A 17,088-nucleotide genomic window follows, 5' to 3' on the forward strand; every position below is an offset into this window, starting at 1 on the left:
CGAGTCAGCGTCGATGAGATGGGCAAGGGCGTCTTTATACACTATATACAGGGCATTTATAACAAATCGGCACGGAGGCCGAGGTCTACAAGCTAGACACAACTCTAGTCGCACAGCGACAGCCGGGGAGACTCGACGCGTCCCTCCTTGCGAGCGGCACGGCACTCCACGAACGCTCGTTGATGTCTCGCTCTCCAGAGGCAGTACCTTATACAGCCTGGAAAAGCCGTTAATACTCAAATTGTCTAATCCAGCGGCAGCACGTGTCGGCAACCCGAAAGGTCCAATGAGCGAGGGCACATACTGTTCGCTTCAAATCAGCCGCGGTGCGAAGCTAACTCGCCACTAGGGGACTAGCGCGGGGTGTGTTGAAACAAGCTGCCCGCCGATGTTTCCTGGCAATGCACCACTGCGTTGCAAAGCAGCACCGAAGCTTGCGAATGGGGTGCTAGCAGGTGAAGCTTGACATTCGGTTGAGCGCAATCCGGGCGGCTTGCCCGGGCACAACAGGGATAAATGTTGATGGGAAATACCTCAGTAATCTGCGATTCGCTGGTGGCATTGCCTTGCTAAGTAACTCAGACATCGAAGGGCTAAAAATGTTTGATGACCTAAGCAAAAGAAGCGGAATTTTAAACTTAAAGACTAATAGGCAGAAGACTAAGGTAATGTTGAACAGCCTGGAAAGGAAAAACAGCTCAAAATTGAAAACGAAGCGCTGGAAGTGGCGGACGAATATGTCTACTTAGGACAGGTAGTAACCGCAGATCCGGGCCATGAATGGGAAGTAGCCAGGAGAATAAGATTAGGATGGAGCTCATTTGGAAGGTACTCACATTAAACAGTTGCATCCTACCGATACTCACCTATGCGGCTGAAACAAAGGTCAACGAATAGGGTTCTACTTAAATTGAGAACAATGCAGAGGGCCATAGAACGAAAAATAGTAGGTGTAGCATTAAGAGACAAGACGCGTGCAGAGTAGATTAGAGAAACAACTCAAGTTACTGACATTCTAGTCGAAATTAAGAAGAAAAAATTGGCATGGGCAGGACATGTAATGCGAAGAGAGGATAACCGATGGTCTCTAAAAGTAATCAATTTGATTCCAATCGAAGGAAAGCGTAACAGGGGGCGGCAGAAAATTAGTTGGGTGGATGAAGTTTTCAAGCTCTGACTGCGCCTAGGTCTTCAAACGAAAGCCTGCACGAAAGCAAAGATCTTGATAAATCTATAGAAGGAAAAGAGACCGGGTGTGATTCGCTAAACTCTTCTCAGAGCCTGCACTATGTGCTGTTCAAGCTCTGGTGTTCAGAAATTCCGAGGTTTGATTAAAGTTTATTAATTAAAGTCCAGAGCTACAGGCAAGCGACAAAACGCAAATTCGTTACCGGACACTAACGGAACCAGTACCACACGACGCTTGTTTCCCTGTTTAAAATTATACCCCTCGCCCCATCATCAGGATAATGCTGTACAAATAGCCGACTTACGAAATTCTTTGGACAATACAATCCTCCGTCCATAGAAATAAAGAAGAAATAATAACTGCAGGTTATACCAGGTCTGTAAAACGAAATAAAAAGAACGGGCAATTTCTATCACGCCAGGGCCTAATGAGGCGGGGAATTCCCACTAGCACTTCAGTAAAGGAGATAAACTGCACTGCGCTGAGGGCAGCATGGAACATGTTGCTGGCCATAAGATGTAGCAACGATGAACACCGAAAGAAAAAAGTAATTACGAAGGTTCTGTGTGGAAGGGAGAGAAGAGCGTGGAATTCGAGTTCGTGTGCGTGTGCGTGTGCGTGTGCGTGTGCGTGTGCGTGTGTGCGTGTGCGTGTGCGTGTGCGTGTGCGTGTGCGTGTGCGTGTGCGTGTGCGTGTGCGTGTGCGCGTGTGCGTGTGCGTGTGCGTGTGCGTGTGCGTGTGCGTGTGCGTGTGCGTGTGTGTGTGTGTGTGTGTGTGTGTGTGTGTGTGTGTGTGTGTGTGTGTGTGTGTGTGTGTGTGTGTGTGTGTGTCCTGTGAGCCTTAAACACTTAAATAAGGTCTCATATATAAATGCGTCTTCGTAATATAAACACGCACGTCTGAAGTAAGTGATAGTTTAGATTCCTAAATAACGACATCATGCAATACACAGTCTCGCAGCAGTCCTCGAACGCGAATTAAACCCCACTTTCTGGCAAGCAGGAAAACACGTTCCAGGATCGTAATAAAGACGGAGTGAGCAAATGTTTGGGTTCACCCCGCACTCCATGATCGCGGGTAACTCCCGGGTTTTTGCCCCTTATTCCAGCCCCCCCCCCCCCCCCCTCCTCACACACACACACAGACGACCCGTCGTTGACTCCGTGCCGAGCGTGCAAGCACCCAGGCAGCCCCGCCCTAACATCCAGGAATAGAGGCGCGCTATCGAAAGCTCCGCGCGGCCGTAACTCATCTGCGACGCCGCCGGTAGCCGGACAGGTTCCCCTCATCCTCTGCTCCTTCCTCGCCCTCTCCGTTGACTCCCGGGGCGCCTTGGCATATGAGACTGCTGCATTAAGTGTTGCCCGATGGCACGCGTCCCCATCCAAAGACGAGTCTGAGTAAACATTATTGAAAGAAGCAGGCCTGCAAGAGGACAGCTGCGATGGAGGCAAAACAGGTGAGAGAGACAGAAAGAGGGAGATGCTTTAAGCGGATGTGGTGAGGCGAAGCGTGAAGCAGCAAAGGCTTGACTGCATCAAAAAGAGCAGTGGGTAAGGAACGGATCAGTCCAAGGCTGCTGGCTTGATTAATGCGCTTTGATGCAGTAACAGGCGGTTTTACGCTGAAGTGCGTTATCGCTCGCAGATTATCGGACACCAGATGCAAGCGCAGATAAACACAAATGAGTACATTTACGGAGAAAACATAGCACGCTCTCACGCACCCAACCATGTGGTACGTGAAAAAATATAAGCACGTGTCTAGACAAGCACCTTTAGCAGCTCATAAAACCGATCGAAACACAGAACCGAGCGGAAGAAACATACGAACCGAACGGAACGCTAACAATAAACTTTTATTTCAAAGGAAGCAAACTCATAAAAGAGCGCTCATTCTAAGGGACATGTGGACAACATAATCGAAAAAAAAAAAAATATTGCTGATGGGAAACCATAACAGACAGGCGGATAACAAGCGAAAGTAAAGGTTTGGTACACAAACGAGCTAAATTTTCACTCAGCAAAAAGCAAATCTGCAGCGAATGTGAGGCCGCGACGACCATAAGGCCACAGATGATAGAACTGTCTAGTTATTCATATTTCAAGTAACTAGAACTTTCTTTGCTTCAAAAATATTTTTTTTATTTTATTATTCCTTCAAGCCATCAGGCTAGTTTAGCTTATTTTGCCAGTCACTTTTCTCTACAGAACCCGCATATACTTTGTGTCGATTGTCCTAGAACTGCACTCAAGACGACCAATTACCAGACAGTTTGTCCTCCTTTGCAAGCCTCTTGGACAATGCCGAAATTTGGCTGCCTGTATAATGAATGCTTCATTGTCAGTGCCGAACTCGTGAACAGTTATTGCATGCACCCTTCGAGAAAAGTATTTTATCAACACTGTGATAAATACAACATACTTAAATGTTTCATGGGTTCAGCGTCTCTTGTTGAACACGCGACAGGAGTCACATCCGGGTTAGAATGAGACACTTACTCAAAGTCCCTAACACTGACAAGCGTCTACAGGATAAATACAGCGTAATTGAAGCAAGCCACGTCACAGTAAATATAAAAATATAGCAAAATAAAGCAAAAGAAAGCGTTAGTAAGTATGTGCGTTCGTGCATCGATTGGCAGCGTCGCAAGCCTCCTCCTCTCCATCAGCCGGCTCCACTACAGCCTCTCCCGTGCCCATACCGACCATTTGATCGTGTTGGCATCGATTTGTATGGACCTCTGCCGTACACACCCGCAGGGAATCGTTGGTTTATCGTGGCCGTCGATCATCTTACTCGCTACGTGGAGACAGCAGCACTTCAGGATACCACCGCACCCAATATCGCGTCCTTTCTTCTTCATCATTTCATTCTGCGGCGCGGAGACTCCATGAACTTCTAAGTGATCGAGGCAAATCTTTCTTATCCGAGCTTGTCGAAGCGCTCCTACGCGAAGGTCAAACCATCCACCGGACAACCAGCGCTTACCACCCCCAAACCAACGGCCTCACAGAGCGCTTCAATCGCCCACTGGGTGACATGATGTCCTAATACATCGCCTCTGATCACTCCGATTTGGACAAGATTCTCCCCTTTATAATGTATGCCTACAACACCGCTGTACAAGCAACTACAGTATTCTCACCATTGTTTCTACTGCAAGGGCGTGAACCTTCGTCTCCACTCGACACCATCTTCCCCTGCCATCCTGATGCTGCCAGGCACGCTGAAGAATATTGCGAGCTGGCTCGCTCGCTTACTTCGGAGGAGCAAGCCCAGAAGAAGGCACACAGCGACAGCACTCCCTCTGTCCACCAATTATCTCCAAGTGCTCATGTATGGCTTTGGGTCCCATCGAAACCACCAGGTCTAACCAGCAAGTTTACTGCCAAGTACCACGGACAATATCTAGTGCTCCAACAGGCTTCTCCCGTCAATCACCTAGTTGAACCGCCAGCCGCTTCCCCCGAACTTCGCCGCCTTGGGCGTGAGATCGTCCCCGTCGACCGTTTGAAGCCTTATTACGATCCCGCCATCATTTCGTCTCCTTGAGTCACCAGGATGGCTCCTCTTTTCTGCGGGGGCCAGATTGTAAAGAAGAAGTTCCGTTTGTACGGACAGAAAGAGGGAGTGCTTTTGCGGACTAGCTGTCTACAAGCTAAGCCACCACCGCTCCGGTCCTGCTCACTACTAGTGCCTGGATCCCCGCTTAACACTACTAATAATAGGAAAGCAATTCTCCAAAACAAAGAGTCGGGAGCGGACGAGGAAAACAGAGAGAAACACAGCACGCTTGGTTCGAGTGTCCACTGCAATAATCTGATCAACGATAACAATTCAATGTGCTGGGAAAGGGAGAATAAAATTTTGAAGGAAAACCTCTGAAGACTTCGATTTTTTTCTTTTCGCCAAACGTTTTAAAATACACTAACATAAGTCGAGCTTTCTCTAAATACAAAAAGCTTTCAAAATTTCGCTGGAGAGAACCTTACGACCGTGTTTAAATGGTATACTTTTCATAGGCATTGGGATGCGCCCACAGGACGCGCCACAACGAGCGCGAAAATTATGACTTTTTTTCTATTTTTCTCCTCACGTACAGTAATACTGCTCAGCGAACTTACTTCTCAACCACTATAACGGGCCCATATGAACAAAATGCTCTACATATGACTGCTTATTCACTCTGACCAGTGATTTAAGTGTTACGTCATGCGACTCTTCTCCCGAAATAACCACTCATCTGACTGCACAGATCTGTCAACTTTTTCGGTGCTTGAAAGAGAATCTGCAAATAACTTACAAAGTTAACCTTCGCAGGCAATGATTAACAATCTTTGTGAACATGTCCAAGCAGCGATAAGTTGAGATGTAAGTTATCGACTTTGAGTGTTTCGTGATTAGCAGTTCCTGAATGGCACGAAAGTGGAAACAATATTTTTCAGAAATTTGCTGTGAAACCAACTTTCCCAAGTTATAATTATTTCTTTTGGCAAAACAAAATATGAAACTGCCAAAACTCAGTTCCAATCAGAAGATATCAAGTCAATTCAGTCACTTCATAATGCCGGAGGGCGACTTTATAAATATTAGCCAGCTTTGTTGTTCAGATTAACATTTCATATATAGAACCTTCCAGTATACGCCCTGCATTTCTGGGCGCCGGACTTAGGCCTTACTTTGATACATTTGTAAAGAAAAAGAAGTTCAACTTATCATGTGAGCAACTGAAACGCATCTACAGCTACATCTACATCTACAGCGGTAGATGAAAACTGTTAGCCTTTTGACACCGTTTATTGCAAGAGATAAGGAAGCGCCACTTAGCTTTACGACCGCTAGGTGTTTAGTGTTCATTTGTGTTCTCTGGAGCAACACCCAACTTTGAGCTTTCGCATTTTCTCGTATTTTTTCATATTCGAACAGCCATTTTCTTGATAAACGGCAGGCTTACTTTGTATCATCATCAAAACTCTAGCCCCATCACATTTCCTGTCCGCTGCTTACTATATGGACATCATACTTCTCGCCACTCCTCTTCCTATAGGCCGTTTATCCCCCTAATCTTCCTCTCTACAGCGGAGTGCCACATCGATGTTCTTTTTTTTTTTTTTTCCTAGACTAAAAAACGTCCGCCTTTCCTATCCTTCGACCGTCGGCCGAACAATGAGCAGCCAAGCAAGAACACGGCTCAGTGAAAATGACAGGTCAGATGAAAGGGGCTGCTGATTGCAAGGTGTCCGTAACAGCAGCACTGCACGCACTGAAAGGAAAAACAGATCGGCTGAAGTGGGGCGAGCAGCGCAGATTACAGGGTTGGTGGCCATGTTCAGGATTTTCTTGTCACCGGTTTTGTCCCCCCCCCCCCCCCCCTGTAGAACATGGCGCCCGCTAAAATGAAGAGGCAGCTGTGCGGTCGCCTACTTAAACTCCGGATATTACTCGGCATTAGGTATTACTGCCACCTAGTTTATACTATAGGTCTATCGTAAGTGCTTATCTAAAGTCCTCAGGCGCACCTCAGTTGACAGAAACAGGTGACACGTAACGCGCAGGGGAAGGAAAGCCAACAGAACGGAAGCAGTATCCTGTCGTGCCTAGAAGACGGAGAGCAGGTTTACTGGCCCCAAATGGTCCAGTAAAAAGTGTAGCAAGTGAAAGAACGTCAGAGAGGAAGGATTATAAAGAGAGCAAAGAGTAAGGAAGAACCACAGCGGTGACCTATGCAGTACATTACAAAATAAACTACTAATGCGGACCGAGTAAAGCTTATGTGCCCAGCGCCGCCGTGTAAGTGCAGGCTTGCCAATGGGCAGAATAGAGCCTTCCCCTGACCTTTGTGATGATCGGCTGCCATACGGTGGCATGCTTAGGGTACTCAGCTCCAACTTGTGCAGAACACGCAAGTTAGATACGGTAATTTTTGGTGCGGCAGTCCTAGCAGAACCCAACTGAAGTAAACAACAAAGAACTCTGAGACACGCCGTAATACTATAGAGTGTCGGAGCGTCAACAATGGTAACTGCGGGCATCCCACTGTAGCTCATGTTGAACCCCATTCAGCATGGCTCACCAAATTTATGTGAGGAATTGGAAGAGGTGTCGAAAAAAAACAATAAAGGATTTTTTGCAGAACCACTAACTCTATGGTTCGGGGCATAGGCTCGTCCACTGACCAGACATTGTGCTTTCCTGGCGAAATTGCGTCTGCTTGCACGGCTTCATTCTTTCTTTGGCAATGTGATCGAAAAAATTACGAGCGCGAGACGCCAGCATGCCCATGTATGTTGTTCCTTGTCTGCATTCGCTACCCAATCGACCTGGAAGCTGAAGCTGCAGAATGCGCTACCAGGATGAATTGACACTGCACTGGATGGCTTCATTATGCGCGATAGCTTGGACACTTTAACGTGATAGCTTGGATAACTTGAACACTTTTGGAGGGTCATTCTCATCCAAACCGTGGATTTGTTGGACTTCTTAAGTCGAAAAAGAAATGTTTCTTTATTTGTGGCGTCCTCGTTTTTCTGGGCTTTGATTAATAAGTGAACCCAACTCTCCTTCTGTTATGAAAAAATAACTTTCAGCATCGTTCTCCTACGCAAAGCTTCCGGCCTTCGTAAGGGCTGCAGTGAATTCGGCCCTGGTTTGAAGTGCTTGGAGATGATTCGCAATGATACTAATAACGAATCAGAATTATGGATAATTCAAGTTGATCCATGCAGCTCTGTCTAATAAGAACAGTGTGAAAAGAACAGAATATCTGAGAAAGAATACATGAATACGAAGCAAGCGCCGTCAACCTATTAGCAAACCAGTCAGTATGGTAAGCACTATCCCCGTCTTAATCTGATTTGACCTTGTTGTCCTGTCCTCATGGTGTAATAGGAGACAGTGTGGCTCACTGAGGCTTAACGTAGCCGCCTAAGTGAAGGACCCAGTATTAATTTAGACCACCTGCGATCTTGCATTGTGTACGTCAAACTCATTTGGCCATAAATAACACCCTCCGCTGTGGTTCAGTAAGTGTGCAACTTGACAGCTGAGCGAGAGGTAGGGGGACCGAACCGTAGTTAGGAGGAGCGCGGCATGTATGCGGGTTAGAAATAAAGTAAGGTCATGCGATGTGGAATGTCAGGGCACGTTGATGAACATCACATTGATGAAACTAATTCACGTGGAATTACGTTGTGTTGGCTTCCGCAGGGGAAAAATCGAAAAAAAAGAATGCACTTTTTAGTAACGTACTTATTCCCTATCGTTCGGCCTGAGTCAGGCCTTACGTTTTGTATAGAGTCACTCCTCGTTATTATGGGCAAGTAAAATCTGTAGTTTCTCTGGTCGAAATTATTATTATGCATTTACTCTCCACTTACTATAGAAACTCGATGTCCATACAACGTGATGGAAATGCACAGAGACGATTGAAATCATTAGCGTTCTCCATCCGTCAATATGGACAAAGATACGAGCAAAACTGTAATAACGAGAAACTTTGCATGGAAGAACTATTGACCATGAAAGCGAAATATGCGCAAAATTACGTAAAGTAGTTAGGCATATTGCAAAAGCCATCATACCACTCAACGGACGGTAAACCGACGCTTTTTTATAAGCACATCAACTTCTAAGCACACGCATTACTCCTCTTCAGAGCCTGCTTCCTCTTCAGAAGGCTGCTGAAGCGCCTCTCTATCTGGAAGTTGTCCAAGTGATGCGGTGAAACGTGCAAAATCTACCTTGCGCGTGAAAGTAAAAAAAAAAAATAATAAACATGTAAATCCTGTGAGTGCCTTTTAAATTCGTTAATATTTTCAGAGACATCGAAGCCCCAGAGATGCCCATTTCTTTTACGTTGTCATGCCTCCTCAATTAGTCCCCAGTAAAATTGAAAGTTTTCATCATGCAGGAATAGTTTTTAATAGTATTTGTAAATATTTTCATTTAATCTTTACACTTCAGGGCCATGTGCCAAACATTTACTTTGTGATGGAGACGCGAATAGTTATTAAAGCGCAACAAAGAGAGGAAAGAAAATAGCTAGAGCGGAGAAAAGTAAGCGAAAGGAAGAAGAAAGAAATAGCTATAAGTGGCATGATAATCATATTATCTGCTTTATTAGAAGCGCCAAGGGAACATACCTGAGCACAGTTGAGGATACAGAATGAACGCCATATAAAAGGGGCATAAAACGCCCAATAAATTTTTAATATTACCGATAAATAACATAAGCAGCGCATAAAAGCGTAAAAGTCATAACGGAAACTATTATCCAAACTGCCCCATAATTTAATTGCTACAGGTAAACTGGTTAACAATTATATCAAAGTCAAACTTAAACCGAAGCAGGAAAGTGCTTCCATTCTAAGATCGTTCCACTCTGAAGAATGAAACAATCTTCCTAATGAAATAGTATCGATTACAAGTACAAGTAATTTTCGCATAGTTTTAGCTTGCGTTGTATAAGCACTGTCATTTCTCTATGCATTAATACATTTATTGTCGATTTTTTAGCTGATTTTATACATAGGATCCATCAATTATGTACTCGAGTTTCGATTATTTCTCTCCAATTACTTTTCTGCCCACCCCCTCCTAAATGCCTGTATTGTCCAAATGATAAAATATATAAATAAACAGTAACAAAATAACACAAACCAACACGCACCAAATCATCAGACAGCAAGGCACCATCCGACGCACTTCGCGAGCAGGTTAGGGCATCGTGCTTACAAGAAGGCGCCCTTGCGAAGTGCCTAAAGCAAAGGCAACACACACACACACACACACACACACACACACACACACACACACACACACACACACACACACACACACACACACACACACACACACACACACACACACACACACACACACACACACACACACACACACACACACACACACACACACACACACACACACACACACACACACACCTAAATAGACATGAACCCAAAGGAATCCTAGAAAATCGACTTATAACCAGCTCTTCCAGTCAAATCTCCTTTTACTTGCAACCCTTAAGCTTACCGCACCAATTCATGACTAAAAGATGAAGTGAGTGAAGCCAAGCACACCATATCAATTTCTGACTCACACTATAGTGGAAACCGCGAACTGCTGAAGTGCGAAGACACATGCAGATAAAAGAACCTTATACTGGTCATGCCGGAAGTGCGGATGTTCTTGTTGCTTCTTTATATCTCAACGATGCATTCAGATGTTCAAGAAAGGAGAATAGCTGGTATTGAAGCAAAATTCGTTACGCATCTGTCTAGCAAGAAAAATATCACACCATTAAATTTTTCTGCTAACATATTTTGTTCTTTATCTTCCGTTTCTATCCGGCAATTCATCTTGTTTTCTTTTATTCTGTGCAAAATTCTATATTTTGAGCTATTGCCTTTCTTATCCACGCAAGAATAACGCGCTTATTGTTTTAAGCGCGGTATTCTTGCGTGGCCAGAGCTGGAGCACTTCAATTATTTTATTAAGCGCTTCTATGCGGTAAGTAGGCTTGTCGCTCCCTTCTCATGCGCAAGGGCCGGCACAGGTAGAGGCGGCATTATATAGAATCTATCCTTGTGAGGTAGCCCTTCTTTCTTACTTTTACGGGAGAAAAATTAATCTTCTTCATCTCAGAGTAGAGCCTTAGACAAGTTAATGACATAACCAAGATCACGGTAAAAGAAGTGGGACGACGGGTGGAAAATCGTCTCTCCTCTACAGAAACCGAAGCTCGGACCTTCGGGGTAACAGCCTTCTTTTTGACACCGTTATGCAAGCACACACTGCACCGTCTCAGCTATATCTTAAGAAAGAGAACTTGTCGAAATATTATCCATTAAGTCGTAACCATCATCATTGACACTATTCATTTAAAACGTGTACAGACATGAAGACTGAATTGTCATTACAAAGATTGCCTTCTAGGAAGGAGTATGTTTAGAATACTGCATTTAGAAGAGTGCGTTGTTGGGCGAGTCGGTCAGACATGTCTTCCAAAGTATACTGCGCACACACAAACAAGGACTGTGCTTGTTGTGTGTACCTTCACGTCTTTGTTTTGTGTGCGCAGTGTACACTGAAAATACTGTATTTAGCCGGAGCCGTCGAACTAAAGTTTCAAACTTTCATTGTTACATCCACGAAATCTTACACTGGCAACCGGAAATCTAAATAAGTTTGTGCAGCAATTTTACAGTCGTGGTTTATAACATATTTTTAGGAATTCTTCGGCAGTGTGAGCAGCGAATTGATGCCATCTGCGGTAATTTTGAGCTCTATCGTCTTAATTATTGTCTTTTGTTTGCTTTCTTCTCATTCTCGACAAGAAAGAAACAAAAAAGGGAGATGTCGCAACGGGCGAGAGTTTATCACTCAAATGAGCTTCGGGATCTCTCCGTATACTGAACCGCTTCCCCCGGGAGTATGCTACAGTGAGTTATTTCCGGCATAGCATCAATTTAATCGTGTCACTTAAACATTCACGTGTTTTGGGTGGCAGCACTGGGCAGTAATAATCAGTGGACTTCCATTTCAGGCAACTGAAAGTCGCTTGGCCTGCTTGAACACGCTAGCTGGTAAATGAATCATATTTCGACCTATAGATCGATGATTCCGGCTTGAGCGAGAAGTCACAGGCACGAGTATATTTACATTATGTAGTTTCGTCATGGTGGGCAACATTACCGTCGAAAACATTGGTGCCTTCCTTTCATCTTACAACACGCAGCAAAACGTCCTATCCTGTATAGCGTTATTCAATGCAGACCTCGTTTTTTCTTGAGCTCTAATAATACATCAATTCAAAGAAAGATATGTTGGCAATTAATTAGACAGCTATCCAATTTCTTGCACGCAACCTTTTTACCCAAATCTCGTTGTTTTGTTAAATGCACTATCGAAGGCCTCTCCAAGCAGTCTTCTGTCTGTTCGTTCTGGGTGGGGGTGAAGAGGGGACTCAGTAAGCGCAGCACTCAAAAGCCAATTTATTCAGCTTCCGTGAAATGCTTCCCACCTGGTTCTTCTTTTATTTCTCGAGAAAATACATACAATCGAATGAGAGCGCCAGGGGAATAGAAACGTTCAAAATCAATTCAGACACGCGCGGGAAACCTGGAAGCCCCAGCAGCGCACTCAAGTCATCCCAGCTTGAAAGAGCTCCTGAGCCGTTACGGGTCGCAAAATGGTGCGTTAAAAGCGTTCCGAAGGGAGACGGCGACGGATCGGGGAAATGCGCTGAGCCTAGAGCAAAGACAACACACACACACACACACACACACACACACACACACACACACACACACACACACACACACACACACACACACACACACACACACACACACACACACACACACACACGCACACACACACACACATACACACACACCTAAATATACATGAACCCAAAGGAATCCCAGAAAAGACCGAAGACCGCGGCAGTCCGAAACCGACGGAGGAAGGTACAGCCAGAACAGAGTTGACCCCACACATACACACAGAAAAAAAGGATCAAACGCTGCAGCTCAGGGAGGGGCAAGGCATTCTGCGTTAGCTGTATGCACCCTACTCGTTTCTAACAAAACGGCGACAAATCGCGAGCACAGCGGTAAGCCGACGAGGAAGGGCCCTGGATATGTGTACACAACCGCGAAGAGCCCACCAGGAGAGGAGGAGTGGGCAGGGAGCGAGGAAAAGTCTCTCCCTTCCTCCAGGATCAATTCTCCCGTCCCGTCATGTCCCATTCCCCACCTCTCCACGCGCTTTGCTTACTATTTACCCCAACCACTACAGAACTGGCAACGTACGAGGTATCTTGATGCCCGGAAACTAGAGGTAAATAAAATAGAATAGAATCGCAGGCGGAGCTAGGAGCAGTAACAGGCTGTTCTGTCACGTATTAGAGCCGCGCTTGCTTCCCTTCCACCCGGCAGCTTCCGTTTGACGCGGATGCGAAAGACGGCCAGACGCTCGAAATGAAGTCCAGTGCACAACGCAGCACACTGCAACAGCACCACTGCTCCTCAGATCTCACTACGCGTCGCCGGCTACCTAGTCCTCTGGGAGCGAGAGTAGGAGAGGGCAGGAGAGGAAAACGGCGGAGAGAGGAATTGAAAAAGAAGCAGAAATAGAAGGAACTGCATCCTCCCCTGGCGTCGAGAGTACAACGCGGCCCACGGGGGCGTCCAACCAGATTGGACCGGTTTGCCCGACGCGCGGGTAGCGCGGGTTCCCAACGCGACGCGCGCGACGCTGAAAGAAGCAAAATAAAGCTGAGAGAGCAAAAGCGGGCACAAGGCGACGGCCATGGCTTGCGGTGGGCGCGCGGAGAAGGCACTCCGCTAGGCGGCGCGACCAGTCAGCTGCTTCTTATCCTCTCTCTCTTTTCCTCTCCCCTTCTAACTCTCTCAAGCTCTTTCTCTCCCATCCTCGCTCCATCCGATTCACGCCCTCGGTGGATTTGTTCGCAGCAGCCGGGCGATCCCTTCAAGCAAGCAAGGCGCCTGCACCACTGACGCCGACGCGAAGCTTGGGATCGTACGACGTGCTCGACTCGTGTGGTAAGTAGTCGAATACGTCCGTTCGACGGTATTGCGGAATTTCTCTCGAAGGTACTGCGTGAGAAGACAGGGCAGCCACCGAGAGTGGGGCCTGTACTACGCTCGCTCCACGACGCCTATCATCATCCACCGTAGCGCTGGCTCCTCCGGCGTGCCGAGGATGCGGAGCGCGATTCCTCGCAGCCGTAGTGCGGTGCTCCTCCGTGCTGTCCGTATGATGCGCGGCGGCCGCTGCTGAATGTGGGGTGCTTGGAAACCGTTGCCGGAATCGTGTTGAGAAATGGTTTAGTGCAAGGACACTTCATTTCTTCCTTTGTGCCCATCTTCTTGCAAGATTTCTTTTTCTTTCTAAATTTTTCTACGCATCCCTACGGAAATCGAGCGTGATGAATTGACGATATTTGATGAGGCACCAGAGTTCGCCGCAGCTTTTCACTTCCTTCAACGAGGTGCGCCCAGCGCGAAGCGGGTGTGATTTTAGCAAGAATTATTGACCAGAACCCATGAAAGCAACCGAGTGAGAACAAATCCAGTTGTGAAGTTTGAAGTCTCCGTTGTACCAAAGATAACAGCCGCCCGTAAAGCTTTGTAGCACTTTGTGCCTTACAGCTTAACAGACCGACCTCGGCTTCGCGATTGGCGAAGCATTTCTAAAGGCTATTTGCTTCCGACATATCCGAGCGCAGAAGCAGGTCGGTCCCAAAGTGATTTAACGTTGTTATCCTAGTAAATGTTTGCTGATACTCGCTAAAACGAACCCCTAAGGAGATGCTCTCCGTAACCACGGGAAAAAATTATGCCTATACCATTTTGGAGGAAAGTAATAAATGATTCACAATACCATTAGCTCGTGCAACATGTGAAATGCGGCACATTAACGATTCAATTGAATGTATCAATTGCGTGTGAATAAATTACTGAAGCAGCTTTCATTCTTTATGGTAGTAGTATAACTTTAGCAAGCTTTCTTTCTAAACATTCTTTATGGGGTTCCTATGTGGCTTTCTAGAATCGCGCTGTTGAGCAGTTATCTAAACGTTCATAAATTACTTCATATATATTCTGTGTAGTTCCGTTCAATACTTGTCAAAGGATTATAAAAATCGTGCCGACGAAACTGATTTAGTATGTATGGAACTGATTAACCGTTTAATGAGCCTGGATTTGGTCTAGTTTGTGAATAGTAAACATTTCTGTGTGTCATCGTCTTGCCACGTCCCTATCCTCTGTTTTCAGTCATAACTGTAGCTTCTGCAAACTTGATATAATCTAATTGAAGCTGAGAACGAACGTACCCTACGACCATTTTATATTTATTACGTCATCCAGTCAAAATGTTACTGCCGCACTGGCTGTAAAATTTATTTTTATATTGCAGACAACAGCTTCATTGCAGCCAATAGGCAGTTTGATGGGTGTCAATATGTGTAAACTTTATATGTTCAGACAGTCTAAGTAACCATAGCTCACAAAACAAGTTCAAATTTACTCTGTATTGTTTAATTTAAAACAATTCGCTCAGAGTGGATGTTTACTGTAGCCTTTATTCAAAGTTCAGGCGCCAACATTGTGAATTAATAAGCTCTTTTCACGATTATTACAGCTGGCTTGAGCGTAAAAAGATTAGTCAGCCTCGAGACCTGATTGTTATTCAAGCCGCCGAAGATAATTAGAAGACTATAATAAAACAAATTGTGCCGCTAGACTGAGTGGCTACTCACCAGGTGCAACGGATCTCACACATCAATACTAGTTTTCTTTTATCTTGCAGCTTGCATCCTATTCCATTTCGGTTTCGACTTCCCAGCAGCGCACTAAAAGTGACATATTCCATGCGCTTTCCATTCTCAACTGTACTGCACTCATGTTTAAAATACTGCTCTCTGATTACGTCACGCTTCTTGGCAAGAGATCCCCGGTTGCGAAGCCCTGCAGTCATCAGTACGGCGGGCACGTGCGGACAGATTGCCGCAATCTCGGTAATGGGGTGCGCCCGAGCGCGTAACAGCAAAACATGAATGGCAGGGCATCGACGGTTTCATCCGGCCACTTCGGAAAGAGATCACTGCGCTGCCGTGAGAGCATCATGGCCAAAGACACCACTGCTTTTAGCCCATATACTGCCTTGCGCAATCACCCAGATTGAAGCGTTTAGTGGCGATTATGGTCTTACAACATCAGGCGAACAGTTTGGAGTGTAGTCGTTGAAGACGAAGTCTGGTAGGTGCCTCCAATTTTCCATTAGGTCTTTCATAATTTCTGTTGCTTCAGTGAGAATTGGCAGCTACGGTGCGTCAAGAAGTTGAAAACAAGAAGCATCTTTTCAAAAAAGATCGATGGCACATAAAACGTATTGAAAAGTCTCAGCACGAAGAAAATTACGAACACAAAATGAAAACGGACACGACATATCGGTAGAATTCGCCCGAGTAATTTTGCGTTCTTGTGCAGATTTTTTTTTTATTTGCTAAACTGTTCCCATTTTCTGATTTAAAGCCAGAGAAAAAAAAAACACTGTTCAACCCGTTAATTCCTGGTTCAGACATCTGAACTATACACTTCTGCACAGCCTCTATAACTGTTCTTCAAGCAGTCCATGAAGAGCACTGCTCTTCATCACTATAGGTAACGCGTGTCTATGCGTTCACCATGGATCAGTATGGCAGCTTGTTAGCGACTGGTGCGGCTCATTTCAGCGCTCAGCGAGAGGAAATACATGATAAGCGCTCAGTGAATCAAAGCTCAGCTGTTGCAGCTCTAAGCGCTTGTTGCTGAGAAGAGAGCTGTTGCCACCCCGTTTATCTATAAGGGAAAAGGCGTACAGGACAGAAAAATAATCTGAGTAGAAAGCATCCAAGGTTGCGTGCGTCTGGGAAACCTTTTGCAATCTCTGGCACGTCACTCGGTTCATCTCGGCCTGTACTCAGTCATTCTGAGATATGTCGAGATAACTTTAATGTAGCCGAGTATTGTGTCAACTTTCAGTGACCTTGGGGCAAACCAGTAATATGCCACGTGTGAAACTCATTCGGTGCTATACGCTACGTTTGAAGCCGAGTAGGGGTATACCGATAAAGATGCGAAAATCGCGAGACTACTTGCCAATGGTAGTAAAGAGAGATAAAGCCTAAACAGTCTGTTCGGCATTCATCTCAATAACATCATGCTTGAAAATGGGTATACTCACACACTCGTTATATAGGCGAGAGTTCTTTGTAACGTTTTCTGTTGTTTCTCACCAAATTCTTCCATTCATTGTACATACCCAAATTAGCTTTTACGTCAAATTGCAGTTGAGGTCAAAAGTTCTGCTGAATACTTGTA

At 45.5% G+C, this 17,088-nt stretch overlaps 1 protein-coding gene across 1 annotated transcript in view; it reads left to right on the forward strand.

Moving 5' to 3' along the window:
- Positions 1-13,610: 13,610 nt before the first annotated feature.
- LOC146174032 (uncharacterized) overlaps positions 13,611-17,088 on the forward strand; it is a 69,938-nt gene continuing 66,460 nt past the window's right edge. Inside the window, exon 1 of the mRNA XM_084583700.1 lies at positions 13,611-13,764. The gene's annotated coding sequence lies outside the window, so the exon portion shown is untranslated. The remainder of the gene's footprint in view (positions 13,765-17,088) is intronic.

Source organism: Amblyomma maculatum, chromosome 11 (genome assembly GCF_055883805.1).
Source record: "Amblyomma maculatum isolate TAMU_Amacu chromosome 11, ASM5588380v1, whole genome shotgun sequence".
In the NCBI taxonomy this organism is placed as follows: Eukaryota; Metazoa; Arthropoda; class Arachnida; order Ixodida; family Ixodidae; genus Amblyomma; species Amblyomma maculatum.